At 36.1% G+C, this 16,351-nt stretch overlaps 1 long non-coding RNA gene across 1 annotated transcript in view; it reads right to left on the bottom strand.

Moving 5' to 3' along the window:
- Window positions 1–4,300: 4,300 nt before the first annotated feature.
- LOC118165353 overlaps window positions 4,301–16,351 on the bottom strand; it is an 18,632-nt gene continuing 6,581 nt past the window's right edge. Inside the window, exons 2-3 of the long non-coding RNA XR_004750005.1 lie at window positions 7,959–8,146; window positions 4,301–4,497 (exon numbers count right to left, since the gene is read on the bottom strand). This is a non-coding gene — a long non-coding RNA (uncharacterized LOC118165353). The remainder of the gene's footprint in view (window positions 4,498–7,958; window positions 8,147–16,351) is intronic.

The raw sequence follows: 16,351 nt of genomic DNA, 5'->3' as shown, positions 1-16,351 counted from the left end.
TCCAGTCCTCAGACACCTACTCTGTTCTCCATGACCTATCAAGGATGATGGAGAGTGGTGTAGCAATAACATCCACCAGCTCCATTAGCCTTTGTGGGTGCATCCCATCTGGGCCCATGGATCTGTGGATATCAAGTTTGCCTAAATGATCCCTAACCTGATCCCCCTTGACCAAGAGAAAACTCTTCCTCCAGACTTTTCCTCTTATCTCCAGGGTCTGGGATTCCTGAGGGCTGGTCTTCGCAATGAAGACTGAAGCAAAGAAAGCATTCAGTAACTCTGCCTTCTGTGTATCCTTCATCACTAGGGCACCTACCTCATTCAGCTGTGGACCTAGACTTCCTCTTGCTGCTGATGTATTGGAAGAAGCCCTTCTTGTAGTCCTTGAAAATCATGAAATTTTACCTGTGTCCATTCACCTCTGCAGTAATTTCAGTAGGCTTCTGCACTATCAGATCACTCCATCTAAGCTGGTTTCATTGGTGGTTGATTCTTGCAGCTCAAGTCCCCACATGGCTAAGTGAGCCCCCAGGGCACACTACCCCAGGGCACAGTAATCTGTCCTTTGTAAAGGAAATAATAATAATAAAATAATTAAAAAAATGTCAGAGCCGGTTAGTCAGGAAATATTTTCCCTGTTGTTTGTTGACTGGATGCAATTCATATATGGTTTCTCATTACTGTCTGTATGATAGACATGTTATGATTTTTATAAATGCAAAGAAATTCATTATGGAATTTAATTATTTTACATTTTTAGATAATAAATGGACTGTAAAAGAGATGGAAATCAACCTATTTTGTATATTACTGTCAGCATGAAGATATTTTATATATGTGGCATATCTGTGATGTACTTGAAAAACTGTAGAGTATATTGTTCTTCACTGAGTGAACTAAATCCATTTATCTTTGCTAAATGAGAACATGTCCAGAAAATGAAAAGTAATGACATCTAGCACAGCAATTAATATATTTTAAACTGCAATCAGAATGCTTTATGAGATATTGGAAGATAAGAAATAACATGCTCTTTCTGTTCTGATTGTTTTTACAAATAACAAAACCTAACCATAGTACTTTACATTTTGGATAGAAGAAAAAAAAATCTACTAAACTAGAAATCTGCCAAGTGACCTTTAGTGCTGTCCTAAAAAACATTATAACATGAGCCTTGTTATCAGGAGTCCCCAAAACTGAATGACATTGTTAGATATACAGTACTTGGGGCCTGAGAATACAGAGGTCTGACCTGAAATTCAGAATTCAAGGCCAGATTTGCATCTTCAACACTTAGGAATGGTAGGAAAATTGAGATACTGTTTGTTTCTTTTGGCTTAATTTGCAAACTAGCAAGCCATATTCAGGAGCAATGCTGGATGCTAGCTTTCTTACCAGACAACCTATATACAGGCAATACATATTGTACCTGAAGAAGCTGGGAAATAATTCTTCACAGTACATGCCTTAATTTAAAATTCACAGACTTAGTGGCTGCAAGTCTCAAAGGTTACCATAGACAGCAAGACTCAAAGCTGGCACCTTCATCACTGCTATAGATTGATATCTATATATAGACTATCACTTGCCTTGATAGGCTCGATATTGAGTCAATTCTTAAATAATTTTTGTTTAGGATTTGTTTTTAGAGTTATAGGAAATATGAAATAGACTTCAAAATAGAAACTTTCCAAGTATAATCTGATCATGATAAGAGAAAGCCAGTGATCTGACAACCAAATGGAATTATATTAGGTAAGCATAAGGAGGCTCTAGCAAGGACAGTGAGACAGATAAATAAGTATTACTGTTCATCTCACACACAGCAAAGGTGTCTGTGTGAAATTTTGTTTTTTATGCGATTGCATACACTTGGAATGGTCTGAAGTCAAACTAATTTTGAACTAAACACTGTGGCTATTCATCTACAACAAAGCAAAATTTGCCCAGATTTTTGGGCTGATGTCATTCCTATATTCCTCAGCTACCGTTTTACTGTTTTTATACTTTTCTTCCCTTGTTTCCCATATAAGCATTTTTCATCAAGGAAAAAGAAAACAAAACCAAAATAACATGGAAAGAAGATTTGCAAGCGGCGGAGGAATGAAAAGAAGAATACGTACCCTCCTTTGGCTCTGGCAGAAGCCTGAGTAATGCAGTAGTAGGAATGCTTAGCTTAAATTTTATGTTTAATTATTCATTAAAACTACCATGCATTTGGAACATAAACTCTTCTTAAGCCTGAGAATATGTCTTGAAGCTTCAATTCTGATCATCAGGTATCTGCAGACACCATTGAAGTCTACACTGATCCACAAAACTAACTGGGTCTAATCCTGCATCTGCCATTACCTCTTCAAACCTGCAATCACCAAGCTCAGTTATAGAGGGATCCTGACCCAGATGTGCTCAGTGCTGCTGTGTCAGTGATCAGGTGAAAACTTAGCAGTGTGGATGAAACCACTTTCTCCAAATGAAGGAAAAACACTTTTACAGGGAAGAGAAAATTCTGTAATTTAGGAAGATGGCATGTACAAGGGGATGTATGGTGGCCTGGGATCTGGGATGAACATGTAGGTAAAAGACATCTGAATGCCTTTGACATTCTCACTATATACCAATTTTTCAGGCTGTTAAAAGTTTGGAAATAACAGATGTTTTTTAAAGCAATGTTAATTGCTTTAATGATTTTTAAATGTTTTAGCAATTAACAAAAGCAGATTTAATGTAACAACAAGAGAAGAAAGAGTGGAATAACTCTTAAATCATCATTTCATTAATGCTGTACTTTAGAAGAACAAAAAGGAAAGCTTAAATAATACAAAGTAAGACTTCCCTATAAATTAATACTTAGAAGTGGGTTATTTTTCACAGTATGGTAACTTTGTCTAATTTGTACCAAGTTGTTGCAACATAACTTTGGGATGTACTTTTTCAGAAGGTGAAACCAGCCACTTTGGATAGGAGGGAAGAAGACCTATGGGAGAGTGGGAATTTGCAGCACTGTTGTAATGCATTTTCTAGATGTCTTCTGGGTACTGCATAGCAGAAAAAAAAAAAAAAAAAAAAGGAAAAAGAAAAAAAAAAAGAAAAAAAAGTTGGATCCAAAAGAAGTGTAGTTGCCTAAAGGGTCATTTAAAATGCCCACATACAAAATTGTGAGACACAAACTCCTTGCATGCTCAGTAGGTATTTAAACATAGAATGTGAGAATGTGTCTCAGTTGTTTTTTTGTTTGTTTGTTTTTTGTTTTTATGGGGACATTCTCGGTGTAGCTACCACTACGCATGTCAAAAAAGCATCAGCTTTTTATATTACTGCACAGTTTTGTGTCTAGCTCACAATTAGGGTAGCAAGCAAAACATTCTTCTGTCTTTCTTTCCAAAGTGATCCTAATTGAATAAGAACCAAGAGCAACAAATGTGCCAGGATCCATGCCAAATGCACCAGCAACAGTTATTTTCCTAAAGACTGGCTGAGAGTGTCAGGACCACACTCCTGAGAAGGGGGAGAGTCAGGCTTGCTTATGTACTACTTCTCTCCACATCTCTCACCTGTCAGAATAATGCAGTAAGTAATAGGATTACAGGTAGTCTGCAGTCAGAGAATACCCATAAAAGCTCTTTTGCTTCCCATAAGCTGTCTGAGATTCATTGCATCAGAGAAAGGAACCATAGTCTATACAGGACACGCGATACATGGGGCCTAAATCATAATGGAAATTCACATAATAGCAATGAAATCTAAATGGGTCTCTGCTCCACAAACATTTACTCCTGGAAACCCAGGGGATTACTCATATGATTGAGCATCAGTCAGAACTGAGCCTTAAATATATCACACATCCAACCTGATTGTAGGTGTGAATATATAGTGAGGCAAAAATATAAACACATAAATATGCTATACTCCATGTAGCTGTCAGTGACTGATAAAATCAAATGCTTATCAAAAAATGAATTCTTAATTAAAATAGGAGATTCTTCTTAATGCTTTTTTCTTAATGGTTGGAAACTAATTAGAGCTCTAATTAAGCAATTTCACCTGACATAGTTATCTGAATATTAACTCATCATTAGTGCAGTGAGGGATTTTACATACTCAGGGAAATCTGCTTGTATTCTTTTGAATCCCTTGAGTTTTGTGCCTATCAGATTCATGTGGCCTCCCCAGGCTTTTGACTGGGGATTGCATAGATTTTGTTGCACTTTACATTTCTGCTGTACATTAGAATAAGATGTCACTGGATTTATTTTATTTTATATTTTATTTTATTTTATTTTATTTTATTTTATTTTATTTTATTTTATTTTATTTTATTCTGGTAACATCCTCATATGAGGAAGGCATGAATCATCTGCTTTGGAAAGGGACAAGACTTCAATGAGTCAGACAGTTCTTCTGAGGTCTTCATTCCGAAATCATACTGGTGGTGCTGCCATAGCACTTGGGCTATGATGAACTTGGCATCTGCATCATGCTTGCTTCCTATATTAGCTGAAAAAAAAAAAAAAGAAAAAAAAAAAGAAAAAAAGAAGAAAAAAAAACTCATATATTTTTATGTTTTAGCCATATTTGTTTCTTGGGCTGTTGCTCAGGACAAATGTTCAGAATTATTCTGCCAGGTTAAGTTATACCCATCTGGCTGTGCACTAGTGAGATAAACCACAGACCTGCACCACAGTGTCCTTTTAACATTAAAATATACACATAAAAAATAATATGCCTCCTGCTATAAAAAGCAAAATGAATAATCAGGCAGTCGGGAATCTTTCTGTTTAAACACAGATTACAGCTTTCCCCATAGCCACTTGAAACCATTAATCCTTTTAGGAGCTTTCTTTTCCCGGGGTGGAGGGAGAAGACACAGCTGCCTTTTCAACATGTTTTTTATGTTGTTCGGATAGCTTTTAGAAACTGGTGGATCTGTTTTTCTGAAAGAAAAAGAAGAAGAAGAAAGAAGGAAGAGGAGAAGAAAGGAGGGGGAGGAGGAGAAGGAGGAGGAGACGTTAAGTCTTTTAACTCTAGAACTAGAAAAGATTGATTATTTTTAGGGCGTATCTCTGCACTGAACGAAATTTTGAACTTATCTAAGTTTAGTCTGGGTAACACTGCAGCTTTTCTAGGAACTTACAGTTACTATAAGGTCAGTGTTTACTGGGTAGTCTACAGTTAAAGAGACTATTGAGCCTATTCCCCATTTAGTCTTCTGAGGCTCACTGCTGCTTGTGGGCTGCTTGAAGCCAAGTCATCCCAGCAGATTAATTTGGGTTAAGCAGAGTTGTGTCTGTTTCCAGTTATGTTCAAAGAAGTAATGGGGTCATCAATTATCTCTACTGTATTTACCAGATACCTATTTTCAGCCAAGATAAATGGGAGCAGGTCTTTCTGACAGTCCTCAAAGATTATTGAACTCAAGGAGGCAGAAGTAAACCACTTCAACTATTCTGGTGCCATACTCTTGTGTTAATGAACTAAGTTATGATGCATATGACAGTCAAGTTAATTTAGGGTTTCCTGTATCTCAAAAGATTAATTTAAGGGGCATTCACTTAACACTGAAATAACTACTGCTGAGTTCCATCTTTTCTTGGAGTGATCCTGTTAAACCAGAAGTAAAGAGTGAAATAAGAATTCATTATGAAGCTTCTGGATAATGTTTCCCTGACAGAAACCCATTCTGCTGCTGAATAGAAACCTCTTTCCCCAGGAATTTAACTGTTTTTGGGGTGGCAGATTCTCCACTTTGAGCACTAAAATAAATATGCAGGATGTCTAAGGCAGGCCAAAGTCAGCCCAGTCTAGGAGACTTGGAAAGTCAGTCAAATCCACACGGTCTTCTGCCTTTCCCAAGAATCTTCACTTTCTTCAGATAAAGGTGATGATTTTTATGTTACTTACAGAGGAAGCAGTTCAACTTGAGGTACTCTGATGAGGCAAGTGGAGCAATGGAATATCTCAAAAGAGGTACTGAACACTACCCTGAAGGCATTTTGAACTCATGTGCTTTGTTTTTCCTTAGGGTATGTGTGCTGCACTGTGGAGCATAAAAGATGTAAGAACCCTGGGCTGCAATTTCACCAGTAGCAAATGTAACTGGGAATGCATGTAGTGCCAGGCAGAATACTAAAATGCCGATGGCTGTTAATGATTTTTTTTTTTTTTTTTTTTTCCCAACCACATAAAATTAAAATAATATATCTAATAGTAGAGCCAGGAGAATGAAACACTCAAAATGAAAAGGGAAACCTCACTGAGAACAGATTAGAAAGCAGGGACACCTCTTGAAATATTTTATTTAAAAAGCTTTGGATCCTTCATCTGAGTTTCTGTTTGGTGAGAAGGTTTCCTGTGAACGAATTTCTGCTGTACCATCATGAGGACTGGCACATGACCTTAGGTCTGGCCAGTTTAGGCCATGTTAATTATCTAATCTGACCTTTTGCATAAAACAAACGAACAAATTTCCATTCCTGAGATTGCTTGAACAAGCTCTCCTTTTCCACCTAGAAATGTTATCTGATTCTGAACAGGCTTCCTGACTATCTGGTTTTCCTAAAAGATCAGAAAGCTTAGCTGTTGTTTCTGCTTACCCACAGTTCTGGAACTAGACCCCAGCAAGCCCATAAAGGCAAACATCAGCATGTTCAGAAGCCAACAAATTGTGCCTGATCTTTCAGAGGACAGGCAGCTGTGATTTACAGGCCCTATCTGATGATGACTGTGACCTGGAAAACATCTTTTGGATAGTTACATAGAAGGCAGGATTAAAACACGCAAGACATGCTGTTACTGAATCCTCTCCCCTACTTTTCTCTTCCCCTGCAAAGAAGCAAAAGGTGCAGCTGAGTAGCTGTAATGTTAGGATATTCTTCCCAGCTGTCTACCAGCCTGAAGAGCTATTGTTACTAGCTCCAGTTCACAGCCACTGAAATGTAACCCTTAGCAACATAAAGAATAAATGACAGTCTCCTTGAATAAAAGACCTACCAAATGAGGGAAACACTTGATAACTAAGCAGCAAATTCTTTCCTTTTATGAGATGGAAGTTTCTCATTTCCTGCTTCTTGTTGCCTCTTACAATAATACTTGGTGCTTATTCCATGCTTTTGATCTTCAAAGTACTGTATAAACATTAACTAATTAATCCCCCAAACACCTCATGAATTACATAAGAGAGCAATATCTCCATATAATTTCTGTTAGTGCTGTAAGGAAAATATTAGAAAAGACTTTAAAAAGAGTCCTCTGTGCATTTATATGTATTAACCTTTTGTGCTACATATGTCTGAAAAACAGGGTTTCTTTTAAAGGGACACAGAAAAACAGCAACATTTCTCAGTATTTATCTAACATATATATATATATTACTTATCTGGCTGAGAACTAAATATGTATTTCCCTTCTGAAATTTGAATTGCTCTATGACTCCATCTAAGTGTTTTATCCTTCACTTATGCCTGAAGTAAAAATTAGCACATGAACTTAATTTGATTAATCCTATTTTAGACAGGGAGGGTCTTTTAGTCCCACATGTATGATCTAATTTCACCTCACCTATCCTTACTTTTCTAGCATCCTTACCTAGCACAAACATCTCTGTTTGTGCTATTCTTTTTTTCCTGCCTCAAAAGACAAGTTCTGTTGTAAAATTAGATGCAAGGCTCTACGATGCTTGCAATTACAGTACTTAACTTTTGGGACTCTGGTATTAAGTTCATTTGTTCTGACAGTATAATGTGTTGGTACTTACCCATATGTCTGCAACTTTTATCTTTGCACACAAATTTGAGCACAGTTTTCTCTTATTTTCTGCTTGCTGCTGAAAGTGCAGTAGTCCATTCCTCCTCTCCTGTTCAGAGAAGATAACAACCTCATGAGGCTGTGAACAAGCCATTGGACAACCATTATTGCCAGCAGTCACAATACTTGATGGAAATCTGCATTTCATCATTTACCTGAAGTCATAACTGCTTCCAGGACCTAACTCTTCTTTCTGTGTTTTATTTTTCCTCTACACATTTCTGCATATGCTGAATTCTTCTTTCCCAAATTAATCAAAAACCTTTGTCTTCCTCATGTTATGTTAGATGAGTGTCAGAAGGTGGCAACCAGTACTTCACTTTATCTTCCATGCAGCCTGCCCCTGAAAAATGAAATAAATCGAATCTTTCTCTGCGACAATTTTTACTCTTTAATTTACTAATCCATCAGATCAGGGGTTCTGAGGTTAATGAAAACTGGGAAATTTCCTTTCCATGAAATAACTAAATAAATGTTACTGCAGATTGTTTAAGCTAATGCTCACTAAATCAGTAGATTGTTACTGTTACATCAGGTATACTACATCTAACAATAAACCATCTTTGACAGACACAGTCATTCTGTCTTTCAGAAGAAACTATTTCACAGAAAGATGAATAATAGTCATTAAAATATTTTTTCCACATATCCTGTATATGTACCAATACTTACTGTGGTTTGGCACCACCAGCACGCACCCTTCTGCTTGTCCTGGACTCTGCTTTATGTTTTAACATGTAAAACATGTCTTGATAGCTTCCAGTATGGCTATTCAGTAGAGGACTGAGTAAAACATAAATTCTGTGGTGTGGTTTTAATTGTCTTTTTATTTATTTATTTATTTTTCCCCAACAAACTTCATAAGATTTGCTCTCCTAGGACAACTTGCTAGTTTATTTTGTTAGTACTGGTAATCTGTTTTTGTGTTTCAGATAACTGCAGTCAGCCAAAGAAAAAAATATGGAATTTTTTACACCAACCCACTCCTTGATAGATTTGATTAGTTCTGTCACAAGACAGTGGTCTTACCCATTTTATATTAGTGCTGAAAGCAGACTCTGCAACACCCTGCTTGGAGGGCATCTGTTGTCTCCATGAGTTTCATTTTTCTGTCCCAGTTCCTCAGGACTGGCACATCTTTAAAATAACTTAATTTAGCTTCCCAGACTCTTGCTAGACTCATAGCTATCTGAAATCACCATTTTTACTGCAGGGAACATTCATGGTGTTGGCATAATTGGCATAATTTTAAAGTAGGAAAAATATTTTTGATAAGATGCAGTTACATATTTTATCATATATATATATAAGTAATATATTTTTTATTGCACAGTTTAGAGCAATCACTAGAATCACTAACTTTTGGAATCACTAAACATCATATAGCAACACGATGACTTATATGCCAACACCTAACTTGGGAGTAATACTGTTTCACTTCTTCTTCGGTGGGCTGTCAACTCAAGTATTGCAGGAACATTGTCTATAGCTCTGCGAGGAATTCTTATGTGCTAGCAGGGTTGCCATAATTCTCTGTGTCTGTGCACTGCAAGTACTCAGAAATTTTGAGAAATAATGCAGTTTCTTTCATTCAATTGCATATTTCCTATTTTCTAGGCATTGCCTAAGCCAGTGCTCTGTCAGAAAAAATACCATGTCGTATATTATTTTGTTCATCTTGAACACAGAGTTTTGTGGCCCTTCTGCCATAGTTTTTGTTGTTGTTTTGTTGTTTTTTATGCACATGTAGAGTATCACTCACAGTTGGAAGATCAGAGTCTGCCCAGAAACGTGTAACTGCCATTGTATAACAAAAGGCAGAGGATGAAATCTTGATATCCACATAGTCTTACTCTGATTTATTTTATTCTAAATCCAATTGGGAACTTGGTTTCTGAAGTTTTAAAATGGACTTTTCAACCTCAAATCAGTCTTAAAGTCTCCTGTTCTCTCACATTTCCTTAGTCTCCTCTGATAAAAATCAGATGTATCTGAAATATATTTTTAGAATGAAGAATGGTACTAAGTTCCTGTACAAGTTGTTAGGCACATCAGATGCTGTGGAACCAGCCAACCATGAAAAAAATCTGATGTCTTCCATTTACTTGTCCTCATTACATGCAGAAGAAAATGTCATTTGAGTTTTCTTCCACTATTTCCAACATTTCAAGAGTGATTTCAGATACTCTGATAGAGCTTTTAGCAGGTCCATCCTGTTTTTTAAAGTATTTTAGTACAGTTTCTTTTACTTTTTATCCATATGGGTAATATGTGACCTGCTGTTTTTTCTCAGACCTTTTTAATTTATTGATTCAGTTTTTACTGCCTTTGAATTATGAAACAATAACTGCTTTAAGGTGCAGTTTCCTTTCAGCATGGCAGCAGTTAAAAAAAAAAAAAAAAAAAAAAAAAAAAAAAACAGATTCAACAGACTCCCAAAGTACATCAGCTTAAAACCACCTTAGTTTCTTGGCAAGGGACAGATGAGTTGTTAGAAGAGTAGTCCTACTACTCAAGAGGACTTGAGTATTGTGGCAGTGGATTGAAAGAGGGGAGAAAAACGAGTAAGTTCAATGCATAAAGAAATTAAGATGTGTTTTTTTCCCTCTGTCATCCAAAATCCAAACCTTCATTTTAAGGAGATGGCAGCTTTTCCTAATCTGCCACTCCTTTTCAGTCAGTCCTTTCACAAATAAAATCTTTTTACACAGTCATTTAAAACAAACACCACTACCACCACCAAAAAACAAAACAAAACAAAACAACAACAAAACAACAACAACAACAAAAAAACACAAGCCCATCTATATATTATATTTATTCATCGAAAGACTACAGATGGATTTACAAGAAACATTGTGCCAAAAAAAATATCGCCAGTCCACAGTAAAATAGCTAAAAATTGATATAATAAACAAATGCCAAGTGGCTCAAAGATACCTTATTTGTCATTAATGTAACAGAATTTTGCAAATATAAATGAGGAAGCCATTAAACTGATAAAAACAGACAAAAACAAACAAAACAACAACAATAACAAAACTATTCAGAGGTGTATTAGTCATATCTGGAGAATAGGGCTTATTCTTTAAGAAAGGGGATAATTGGGCTGTAATATAAGATTTCTGTAAAAACTATCCTCATGTTAGGAAAAATGTGTGCCTCTCCCTGCTGTTTGCTGAAGTGCTGTGACAGGTTTGTCAGTCACTCAAGCAGTGGTGTTGCAAAGGCAACACAGCACTTCTATTTCAAGTGAGTCTGATGGAGTACTGCTATAACAAGCCAGCCTCCACTTCTTCAGTACAAACACTACTCCTTGGCATTTCAATCAGATCAGACATTTTAGGGGGAGAACATTTCAGAGCTATTGTGTAAAAAACAGAGCTATCCCCAGTTTCCCTTCATTTATCATTCAACAAACATACTAAAAACCCCTGGCAAGAAGAGAAACTTATTTCAAAAGTAATATTTTCTAAGAATATAAGAAATCAGAGCAACAAGACAAAAGCTTCTGTAGGAACTGATGCTTTTCCAAAGACAATTAAAGAAATAACTATGGGTTGCACAGCAGCAGGATGTAGAAGTAGCTAGTCTGAAGGCTGTCTTTTTTTAATGGACTTTTCTGGTAAGCTGTCAAGACACTTTTCCCACATGAATTTTCGATCATTCCACTGACTCTTCCCTCTCACTTGCTGCTTATTCTGTTATGATGGTTTCTAAAATTGTTCCTGTTTCCCCTAGATCAGTAATTCCCAAGCTGCTCACTAAACACTGATAGTTACAAGGCTGTAATAAGCAACCCACAAATCCATTTTAAACATTGTGGGGTTTGTAGACTGCTTCACAGGTGTTATTTTGACCACAACTTCAAATGTTCCCAGGTTTGAGATGGAACAAAGATATATGAAAGGATTTCTATTTTTCTAAGACATTGAAATTTTGTATGTTTTGCTAGACAGTAGCAATGATGCTAACATCAGGAAGGGAGAGAGTGAAATTGTTTACACTGCTGGCTACTGTATTGGCTATTTACAGATACAAAGCTGATAAAGGATTTTCCCATAGGTTCCTTCTAGACTCAGCTGGTACATTCACCACTATCCAGTGTCAGAGAAGGGAAAAAGAAAGAAAGAAGGATGTCTAGAACTTCCCTCTCCCCAGAGCAGTGTTCAGAAGTGAACAAAGTTTATAATTCCCTGTTGTGTTCACAGAGCTTAAATTTCTGGATGCATGAGATATACATAGTGACAATTTAGGTGTAAGTGGAGAACATTAGGGGGATAATTTTTGTTTGTTGATGTTTCTCACCAACCCCTGCAGAGTGGGTTTGTAAATGCCAGCTGACCAAGGAGAGCTTAAATTTCTCTTGTCTGACCCTGTTCAGTCACTGTATTTAACCCCTTCTGGGTTCTTCCCACTCTCATTTCTTTGCATGTATTGTTTTAATCAGTCTTCTGTAGGTATGTCACTGCACTCTGACTGGCCAATCCACTCTTGACTCTTCTGATGTCCAACTCCCTTCCTGTTGGTGCCAATCCTAGTTTCTCTGAGCTTTTAATCAGTCTCAGATCACCTCCATGCTACCTGGTTGGCTCTTTTAGCAATCTCACTCCCTCTCTTTGTCCTTTTGTCATATTTCTGAACACCAGGATGTCTTACACAGTTCTTCCCTTTATTTATCTATTTCCTACCCCCAGTTGTTCCAAATTGCTTAAGCTCTAGAAACAAACTTCTCCACATTTTTCAGCTGCTTGTCCACGCTAACCAAGCAACTCTATCCTTTAATAGCTCCCAGTCCCAGCCTCTTTCAACTTTTTTGCTTAGCAAAGTCCTCTTTGCCCTTGATCCATCTGAGCTCTTGGTTGCTATTCCCTCCTAACATTTCAGGCAAAACAGTTTGTAGAAATGGTAAAGGACTTAAGAATGTGAAGCACTAGAAAATTTGAACAGTGTGTGGTATTAGCTGACACATAACATAGATTGCAGTCTCATTAGAGTAACACTCTTGTCTTTGTTTTGCTGCATACCCATTAAATGCCATTAGAAACATTTCTTTTTATTTTATTTTTATTTTCAAACAATAGTATAAGTAACTGCCTATTACTTAGATCTCTCTGGTTTTGAAATAAATTGAAACAGCATCAAGTAATAGAAAAATCGTAATAGAAACAATAAGCCAGATGCTAAGATGGTGTATATCAGTGTGACTGTACTGAAGACTATACAGCAATTCCAGTTTCTACTAGCTGAAAATCTGCTATCTTTTGAATACATATTTGTTAGTGAGAGGAATACTAATAGAAAAAAATAAATAAATAAATTAACTGTCTGTCTTATAATAACAGCAACTTGATCAATCTCTTTTCTCTCTTAGGATTAATTTGTATGCAAAAATAGTTGGGTTATTTTTATTTTCTAAGTGAATGCTCTAATTAAAAAACAAAGATTAATGAGACAAGTATACAATGTAAAGAGCTCATTTCACCTACACTGATTAGAAACTGAGATAGTACATTTAGACCCCCCCCAATAAAAACTATGGATTTAATAATTTTCAATTTATGTAAACTACATTACATCTTATGGGTTGTTGTCTTTCATTTCAGTTTTAATTATTCCTTTTTTATTTCTTTTATTTTTCTGTCCTTTTTAAATTTATATTTTATTTTTCATTACCCTGAATTTATGTAATACTAAGTCTTTTCTTCTCCTTCTTCAGACTTATTTGGATATTGTCATTTAATTTTTCTCTTCTTTCTCCCAGGACTCTTCACTTCCATTTATTTTTTGTAGTCCTCAGGATTATTGAATGATGGGTGGTAATTAAACTGTTTCCATTTATGAAGTGAACTAGTTTTTAAAAAAACAATTTCTTACTATATTTATTTTCACTTAGACCTCACCTGTGTAAAATTACAGTGTGGTGTATTACAGTGTGGTGCATTCTACTGTTTTATTTCTAATTCCTAGGAACAACTTTCTCAAGTATAACACAGGGAGATAAGTTTAATTTGGGGACTAATTTAACTGGCTAACTTTTGCCAGTACTTTTGCACAGTTAATAGAGTATTTCCCACATATCAGTGTGGCTTAACACAGGGAAGCCAGTTAAGAAGTTTTCACATTTCAGAACTACTGTATATCTACACAAAATAGTGCAGGGACCACAGAATTAAAGGTAGGAATTTCTACCCATAAAAGTTATACACTAACACTAACACCAACTTGGATCTACGCAGGTGCCTTGTAGAGCTGGTAAAAATATCTAACTAAATCTAACTAAATCTTTCCTGTTGATTCCTTTTTCCATATATATATATATATATATATATATTTTTTACACAAGAAATATTTTATCTCCTTAGCCATTGATTACAAATATAAATATGAAAAAAGTCACAAAACCTTTTTTTCTCCTAAAAAATTAGTTTTTAATTAAAAAAAGAAAACTTCTTCAAGTATCAATATTTCAAACACCAAAATCTTCACAATGAAACTTTGATGAAAAAAACAACCAACCAACCAAAAAAACCATATCAATTCCCAGTTTTCTGTATTCCCCACAACAACATCCAAACCCCGAACATTTTACGTACTACACTGAGCCTGAATCTCAAAGATGACATCATTGCTGTATAGCTACTGACTGAGATGACAAGGCACATCCTCAATTACAGAGATGTGAGATTTTTTGGTTATTAGCCCTGCCATAGTGATTTCATTGAGGCTTTTTGCAGCCACCTAAACCCACTCAGCTGCTTTGGTGGGGTCTGGCAGAATTACTGTGCTTTAGATATAAAAAACTGTACTGTAATTCGAGACCAAATGTCAATAACTAAAGTAATTTGTTCTATTCTAAGTGATGATGTTTCCCAGCTTGAATGTACCTAACATTATATATTTGTTTTTTGTTTATTTGAGTGCTAGAGGACCTCATAATATTTCAGTCCCCTTATGCAACAGTTAGACACTATGGCAAATATATATATATACAGAAAAGAAAGTCCCAGTCCCACAGATAGACACAAGGGGTGGGGAGGTAAACAACATGCATATATATGAAGTTTTAAAACATTGCAAGTGCACTTAAAGGTCTAAATTTTAGTTTTTCAGTTTTGTTTTAAAATCTGATCAAACATTTACAAGCATTCAATATTTTTAACATAGTTTTTCACACCACTGGAAATTTGTCATTCCCTTCTTTCCAAATGACTGATCTGCTCTTAAACACAGAGAAAGTGAAATCTGGAAAATTTACATCAAACTGAAAATTTTGAGCAAGTTATGCCATAAGAAAATTAAGGTGTGAATGGAATGCAGACAAATATGAGACTAGAGTGGTATTGCAATATGAGGACTACAGTGATGCTGCACATCTTATACCAGCTGTCTAATACAGCATGTGCAGCCAAAAATGATGGAGCACTTCTGGTTGTCTCTTGTTTAACAGAATAATGCAACAAAATTGCTGCCAGGTTTCATTCCTGATCTATAAGTGATATAAATATTTTAGTACCTCCTCTATTTTCCTTGGTGGCTGCTATTATTCCTACAATATGCTGGAGAAAGTCACCAGAGGGTAAATCTAGCATTTAACTATATTTCTCTGGCATATTTTCCACATACTGTGAGAGGCTGAATCCATGTTTGCAGAAGTAATGGCATCCCTAGAGAGAAGGATCTCTGTTTTAACTGCCTTGCAGGTACTCCTTGCTTCACAATTTACGGTAGGTATTAAGTAAATGTTTGCACAAATTAGAGCTCGTTTAAATGCAACAAAGTCAAAATTTTGAAAATGAAATGCAAATACAAGACTTTCTGGTGCATCAGATGACTGATGAAAAACTAAGCTAGATGCAAACTTAACCTTAAGGCATTCAGTAATCTTATTTACCAGCACTGTATGCTTTTCCTTGAGATGTTTTTCTTGCTAAACCTTTTTTGGTATTGTTTTTTCTGCCTGACAGGAGCATCTTAAAAATTCATCTACTCACTGAATCATACACAGTCACAAACAGGATTCATACCTTCACAGGTCTTTACGGCACACTTTGGTGGGTAGGTCTGTTGGCAAGACAGTGTTGTGCTTGGACTTGTGTGTTTGTATTGCAGTCTTTCAAAAGCATATCCATGCTTTTTGCTCATTCCAGCTCTTCCAGACTGGCATTATAAATGCTTCATTATTTTTCCATTTTCTCTCTATTGTCTTTCCTCACAGTTTGAAGTCTTTTGAACCTGGTCTGTACTGAATTGCAACATCAGGGAGGCAGGCCTACAGGGGATAACATCCTAAAAGACCAAGTAACCTTCAGCTTTGGCCATGATTACAGTTTCAGAGGTTAGAGAAGACTGTTTGACAGACATATGGAGGAAAAAGAACCAATATGTTATCACTGTCTGATTATCTGGAAACTGGAAAGTGTGTGAAGACTTAGCACCTTTCTGGACATATGAGCATCTCTGGGGAAATTAGTGCTTGTTAGCTGTTTTACATCCCCATTTTTTTCTTTTTCTTTTTCTTTTTCTTTTTCTTTTTCTTTTTCTTTTT

This window comes from Oxyura jamaicensis, chromosome 3 (assembly GCF_011077185.1).
Source record: "Oxyura jamaicensis isolate SHBP4307 breed ruddy duck chromosome 3, BPBGC_Ojam_1.0, whole genome shotgun sequence".
NCBI classification, from domain to species: domain Eukaryota; kingdom Metazoa; phylum Chordata; class Aves; order Anseriformes; family Anatidae; genus Oxyura; species Oxyura jamaicensis.
Note: the sequence above shows the minus strand (reverse complement) of the source record. Positions and strands in the feature narration are given on the sequence as shown.